The following is a 7,043-nucleotide window of genomic DNA, read 5'->3' on the forward strand; positions in this document are numbered from 1 at the left end:
TCAGAGAACTTGTCGTATCTCACATCACTACTTTTTCCTATCGGAGAAGAAGCAAAAGCTGAAACATACCACGAATGAAAATCTTATTTCTACAGCAAAAGAATCGGCATGATCGAGATATTATATGCATATGATGCGCAAGAGGCATGAAGAATTGCCCCAACACAACATTCAATTTTCATTGGGTTACTATTTGGCCGAGAAAAAGTGGTCTAAAATGCATGGAAATTTAATGTTCAGATTCATCTCGATTTTCCTATAAATTTCGGTACGGTGATACAATTTAAAAGATAGAGTTTGTCCACTTAATTATTACTTAATAAAGCATTTTTCTTAATTTGTCAAATTTTATTTATTTAAGAAAAAAACAAAAAAAATCCCCACCATAACATTTAATTTTCATTGTGTTTATCATTTGGCTGAGACATAGGTGGTCTATGATGCATGAAAGTTTAATACTTAACGTCATCTCACTTTTCAGATAAATTTTTGTATGGATATACACTTTAAAATAGATTTTGTCCATATATTAATTAAAAACCCATTATTGAATTGATCAAAATTTATTTATTTGTTACAAACAAAACAGAGAAGACTTTAAAACTAACAAAGAAAAGCAGTGTGTTGGTTTTGAATAAAAAAAAGATTAAATACCATGGTGTTCATGGCGTCCATCAAGGGGTGGAACCAGACATGTAATACAATTTTTTTATCATTCGAATCAATTTTTAAATAATAAAATAAAATATTAGTTTTCACGAACAATACGGGTTTTGAAATAATTTTAAATCTATGACTCAGATTGCCGAAACCACAACCGATCGATTATAGGACTGCCAATTAGGCCTTCGGCCGAACTGGCGCGCGTGCTCATCAGTGATGGCACAGCTGCACCTGATTGGTCATGCGCCGGACGATCAGTTAGTGTGCCACCATCTAGCTGCATGATCACTGAATACTCGCGCCAATGTTTCCCGCCATTCTCTAAAAAGCATGGTGACAAGACGAAGAAGCATCCACACTGCACTAGATTTATGCACGAGTAGCGATATATCTAAGTTTGCGTTTTAGTGAAGCAATGTATCTTAATCAGGTTTAGTGTTGTGTTGTATCTTTATTTCAGTTGTAGTGTACAGGTGCATCTTATTTTCAAATGTATTGTATCTTAATTAAATGTCATACTAATTTTCCCGCCAATTTTCTCCCGCCCATTTCTTCCTACCAATTTTCTCCCGCCCATTTCTTCCTGCCAATATCTTCATGCCGAGCAGTAAAAGCAAGAGAGCGACCTCCTCCAATGGGCATCTGAGAAGGCTAGCCCTTGGCAGTGTAAGCTTGCAAGCATTGCACATAGCTCAGTACGTACCCGTCAAGATCACAGAACCCCAACTCGTCGGTGTGATATCCTCAACGCTTGTTGCATCTGTGATCTCCTGTGAAATGGGGATGTAGTGTCTATTGATAGTGGTCTCATGGTTCTCCGTGAACATCACCTTCCTGAGAAGCAACAATATATAAGCCTCAAGGCTACGAGTGATCTGTGCCTCAGTCATCGGGCCTTGTGAATTGTTCTATCTACTTTCATGAAACAAAAAGATGTAAGCAAAACAATACAATGAAAGGATGCATACTCCTCCTGCCCTTTCTTCGTTGCTTCCCGAGTCGGACACATTATTGGGTCGTACCAGGTAGAAAAGACCTTTGGGGCACGCAGCTAGACACAATAATTTGTCCAACACGTCCCGAAGGCATTTAGGGGACGCTTTGTGTGACATGACTAGAGATACTCTGAAGTTGTTGGGGTGCCTGATTGGGTAAATAGGGTAGAAATATGATTCTTTTCTCTTCTTTATTATTACCTAAAAAGGCTTATATTTTGGTACAGAGGTAGTATTATTTTCATTCCTTTTAAAAACTTTTTGGTGTTATTGTTTAAAATTCTCTTTTGAATTTGAAACATAGGAAGAAGAGTTTGTAAACCATTTTGGAAACCAGCAATTTTTAAACAAACTTGTCAAAGTTTGAAATATAGATTTGGAAATTAATATTTAACTCAAAAAAATTTAAGAAGAGATGGAGAGGGTTTCTATAGAAACCTTTAATAGAATTTTAGCAAAACCATATTCATATTTTGGGTTAAACAACTGCAAAGATTAAGAGAAGCAATTACTAAGGTCAAGATTTTAGATTGGAACATCACAAGGGAGATTGAGACAGATAGAAGAACAAAAGATACAAGATCCACAAAGAAAAAAATATAGGAGCGAAGACTCAAGCAAAGGTAGCAATATAAATTTTTTTGTAAAATCAAAGGTGGCATGTGATGATGCATAGTAACGCCACGATGACGGAGAAAATAAAAAGAACAAGCAAATTTAATAAGGTATTTTCCAGCCTGTTACATATAATTAACCTCTATCTAACTACAAGGACACAGTTACTTGTCTCACTTTGTACCTAAGACACTAACGAGCAAGTGCAATTGAAGACATGTTGCTGTAGTAATATGGTACATTTATACAATTTGCCATCCAATTGCAATAGATGATAACTTCGTAGATCCATTACTGTAACACATCACTATTCGTAGGTATTTAGAAAATTAAATGTGACCATGACACTAGAGGAAAGATGTCTGATTCATTTGAAGCTAAATTCTATATCTAAGTGAAAGCTGATATTTTACAAATTCGTATGACACAATAAATTTGAAAATGTAGTTTTATATTAGAACGAACTCCTCTTACATCATGAACATCTTGATACTCATCTCTCATGTTAGTATTTCCATGATTATGACACAAAGACTATATATGTCAGACTTGAATGAGATATGTCCACGCACATAGAATTCCGGTGCCAATTATCCCATGCATGAATAATTATAAAATACAGCCGATCGATGAGAAAAGCTCTCTTAGGTTCTTATCTTAGATTCCGTCTGTCTAAACAAAACGGAGTCTAGTTCTTCACACAATAGAAAATAGGAATCGTCTATACAGAGTCTAGACCTTTTCTAGGCCCAATAATCCATTTGATTCTTGAATAATACAAAGCCCAATAAAATAATCAAACCTTTTATGAATGAATAATAAGATCAAAAACGAAAATAAGTAAAAAGGAGAAGTAGTATTAGGAAGACTTAAGTGACTTCGTTCAATTACGTCCTACCTTTTTCTATTTTCATTTCTACGGTTGGGCAGCCGCCGCCACAATGAGCTCTTGCTATTCTTCTAGCAACGCCCTCTTACTGTTTTCAAGAATGTGGATTGCATTCCTCAGATGAAGTATATGATTGTGTATATCACCTGGATCAACGGAAGCCAGAAACACAGCCGCCGAGATGACACCCAGGATTTGCTCTAGTTCGAGCCTATTGTTTTGTATACTGAGAATTTCCTGAGGAATGAAGGAAAGTCTTGCAGCGATGAGAAAAGCGATTGACAATCATTCATACATAATACAAGAAGAGCTTCCCGGATTCACATGAAACCTGCATCATTTCAATATGGTATAAAGTAATTATCCAGGTGAGTTTTTCATACCTCGAGAGACCAAAATCCGCAATTTTCTAGCAATATATTTGTAGGTTTCAGATTCAAGTGAACAATGTGAAGATAATATAAACCGTCACAAATTCCGTTCATGATTTGATACCGTTTTCTCCATTCATGTCTATGAGATGCATCTACAAAATGGGAGAGAATAAAGTTGGTTTAGTAGAGATACTTCAAGTCCTGAGTCATATGAACACTAAATAAATGGATGCTTGAACCAAATGCGTGCCACATTATACTACTGAGGATTTGCTTACCAGGACACGCATTAAGTAGATTTCCAAAGAAGAGTAACCTTTGCGGTGCATCTGTGAAGACAAGCTCGCCCCCACAGTCTACCATTTCCGCTTGTGTGTCAGAGCAATATCCCTTCACTGGATTTCTTTTCATCAAACAATCGGTCGCAGCAACTGCACTTCCCTATATAACCAGGGCATGCTTTGGCAGCGTCAACTTACAGTTTCAGATATGTTGTGATTAAGACAAAGGGAAGCTGAGAGTTGTCATATTCATACCTTATAAACTACCCCAGAACCATGACTAGGAAAGTGTGTAGCTCCTTTGTATAATTGAATATATCCTCAAAAATCCCTATGTAGCTCCTTTGAATCAAAGATATTCCTGTAGAAAAACACGGGGTTCAATCAAAACTTCACAAAAGCATGTGCAAGAAGTTGATTTCTCAGAATTTCTATGGGACCGATATTACGGATGGACAGATGGATGAAAAAAGTTAACTCCAAAGAAGAATCTAAACAAGATCAAGAAAGGAGGTCATGGAACTAAAGCTAGCAACCATGCAGGAGAGGCACACTAAATCGCTATGTAGTTGAGAAGATATTTTCGTGGGAAAAAAGTTCATGGTAATTACCTGGAGAAGGAGAAACTCTGCTCAGCCCAGTCCCGTGGAGATGGCGAAGCTCGGCTCATATGCTGCCCAGTCCTTTGGAGAAGGCCGAAGGGGACTTATATCTCAGGACATGGTGAGATCTAGATCTAAAACGAGAACCCAAATGTAATTAAGCAGTGTCAGGCCACCGCAATGTCAGTAAGGCAGCCATCGTTTGGCCCGGCTCTCATGTACCCGGTGCCGTATATATATGCCAACAAGGCGCATTTTCATTTAGTTAATGTAGCAGCACAACAGCACAGTTAGAGCATCTTTACCGCTGCCTTTAAAATAGGCGCCGGCAGGCGTCGCTAGAGCCCGCCAAAACCATCTTCTATTTGGAAGTGTTGTTTCCACACCGGCACCTCCAAACAGGCTGTCTTGATAGGATTTTTTTAAAGACAAGCTAAACATTTTCTTGTAGTTTCATTTTTATGTCATTCAGGATCGAGAAATGAATAATGTTTTAGGGAAAATCCGAGTAAAACAGTATTCACTCCTCAATCTCGGATGACATGTGAAACCCGCTTCATCTCTAGCCTACTACCAACTGGTCACCCAGCTCTATGGAGGTGGACGATCGCCCGCTGCTCTCTCCGATGCTCTCTCTGCTGCTCCTCCATCATCGATCCCCCGCTGCTCTCTCCGCCACGAACGTCAAGTAGGCCGGGTCTATCCGCGGCCGCCGCCTCCTGACGCAGCAGCTGCTCCAGCTCCTCCCACCGCTGACGGTGCTCCACCTCCTGCCTCCATAGCAGCAGCTGCATCTCCGCCAAGTGCCGCTGCTCGTAGACTTCATCCTGACGCTGTCGCTCCTCCCACATCTCCAGCCGCAGCGCAAAGCTGCTCCCACCCCTGCTGCCGGCGCACCTCCCAGCGGTGCTGCCGCTCCGCCTCCCGGTGATGCCGCCCGCCTCCAGCATTTGTCGCTCGTCCACGGCAAATGCTTCTACGGTCGCCGCTAGTGCCGCATCCTCCCACGCATCAAACATTGGGGGTTTAAATTTTTTCACTACTGAAGTGAGAGGCGGGAAAGGAGGGATAATATAGACCGGCGGCGAGGCGGGACCCCCCCCTCCCGCACGGCGTCGTGGCGGGAGATCTCCCGCGCGGCGCCCTAGCATCACTGACATGCGCCTTCCACACCCAAAAAATTTCGTCCCGCGAGGCGCCAGCGCGCCTGATTCGCGCCCTTTTTGAAGGGGCCGGCAAGGGGTTGTCGGCGCTTCTGCTGGGCTCGAAAAAGCGCCGGCGCTTTTTGGAGCGTGCTGGTGTGAGCCCATTTTTGATGCCGGTCCCCAAAATGCTATCGAGGGCACTATCGGGGGCGCCGGTGGAGATGCCCTTAGGGAATGTACAATGCACGGCACTAATATGGATGTTTAGAGTGAAAATATTAATCTCACAAAATTAATCTTGTGTTAAGCGTCCTGGCTGTAGACATTAGTGCCGGACGCATAGGAGCATTTCTAGCAGTAACAGCAAAATATGCCGGAACCGAACTTTCCCGGCCAGTTTACGGGTTCAGGCCGAAAGTAGCCAAGAGCAGTGCCTGAACTCGCGGCCTAGCTTGTAAACTGAGTTCGGGGGCCCGAGAAAAATCTCGCCCGCCCTCTAATTAACCAGGGCGGGGAGGGGAGTTCGGTTCCGAAACCCTACTCCCCTTCGCCACATCTGCAGCTCTGCCGCAAAAAAGCCTCCCTCTCCGGCGAGGAATTCCCACCGCTCTCTCGCTCAATCCGCTCCGCCGCGACCTCCGCTCTGTTCCCCTTGGCCGGCGAAGGAAGATCCGGTAGGGGAGGCATCCATATCGGCGGCGGAGACTCGCCACCTCGTCCGCCATATTTCCGCTCGAAGGCAGAGCACGCGAAGTGGGTGCGCTCTGAGGGAGCGCGCAATTAAGCGGTTGGTGTGGAGGTGGACGAACCGGGGGCTCACGCCCATAGGGAAACTCGCGCGCTACGCGAATAGCAGCGAGGGGTCTTCCTTCGGCGACTCGTGCCGCCCGCCGCTTTCGCTGCACCCCGATAGCAGCAATGGCGACGAGGATGGTGCGCCGCCGCTTCGCTCAGCAGCGGGGACTACGTCCACGACGACGCGGAGGAGGCCACTTCCACCGCGAGGAGCAAGAGAGCATGCGCAGGAGAGTTTGATTTCGCATTCTCAGTTCGTCTATTCGGTTTCTGTTTTGCGCCTGACCTAAAATCAATGAAACCCTAAATTTCGGAAGACTGAACTCCCCCCGTTTACAGTTTCAACGATTTCGGTCACTGATACTCTACCTGATAGGCTACTTAGCCCATTGCCCTCCGCGCTATGTGTTTGCAAGAGTAAAAAAGAAAGCCAAACCTAGCTGCCTTTTACTGGGTTGATGGTGTAGAGATGCTACGGATATCAAACGGGACCGTCCATAGGGCACGGAATTAATACTGGCGCCTAGGTTAGAATTAATTTTCTGCCCGATCAGCAGTTCCGTTCAATATTTCTAGCATTCGTTAGGCATCGACGCAAAAAAAGGCAACGACGCCCCACCGGTCTGAGTCCGGTTTTTTCCATTAGTTTTTTGTCTGGTTTATTGGCGGTTTGAATATCGGGGT

General features: G+C 43.5%; 1 long non-coding RNA gene across 1 annotated transcript; it reads right to left on the reverse strand.

The window, feature by feature from the left end:
* Nucleotides 1-3,514: 3,514 nt before the first annotated feature.
* On the reverse strand, nucleotides 3,515-3,960 carry LOC124651204. The gene is made up of 2 exons (XR_006987312.1): nucleotides 3,815-3,960; nucleotides 3,515-3,688 (listed from the first exon to the last, which is right to left on the reverse strand). It is a non-coding gene; the product is annotated as an uncharacterized LOC124651204 (long non-coding RNA).
* Nucleotides 3,961-7,043: the final 3,083 nt, after the last annotated feature.

The sequence above is a fragment of the Lolium rigidum genome, chromosome 5 (assembly GCF_022539505.1).
Source record: "Lolium rigidum isolate FL_2022 chromosome 5, APGP_CSIRO_Lrig_0.1, whole genome shotgun sequence".
NCBI lineage: Eukaryota > Viridiplantae > Streptophyta > Magnoliopsida > Poales > Poaceae > Lolium > Lolium rigidum.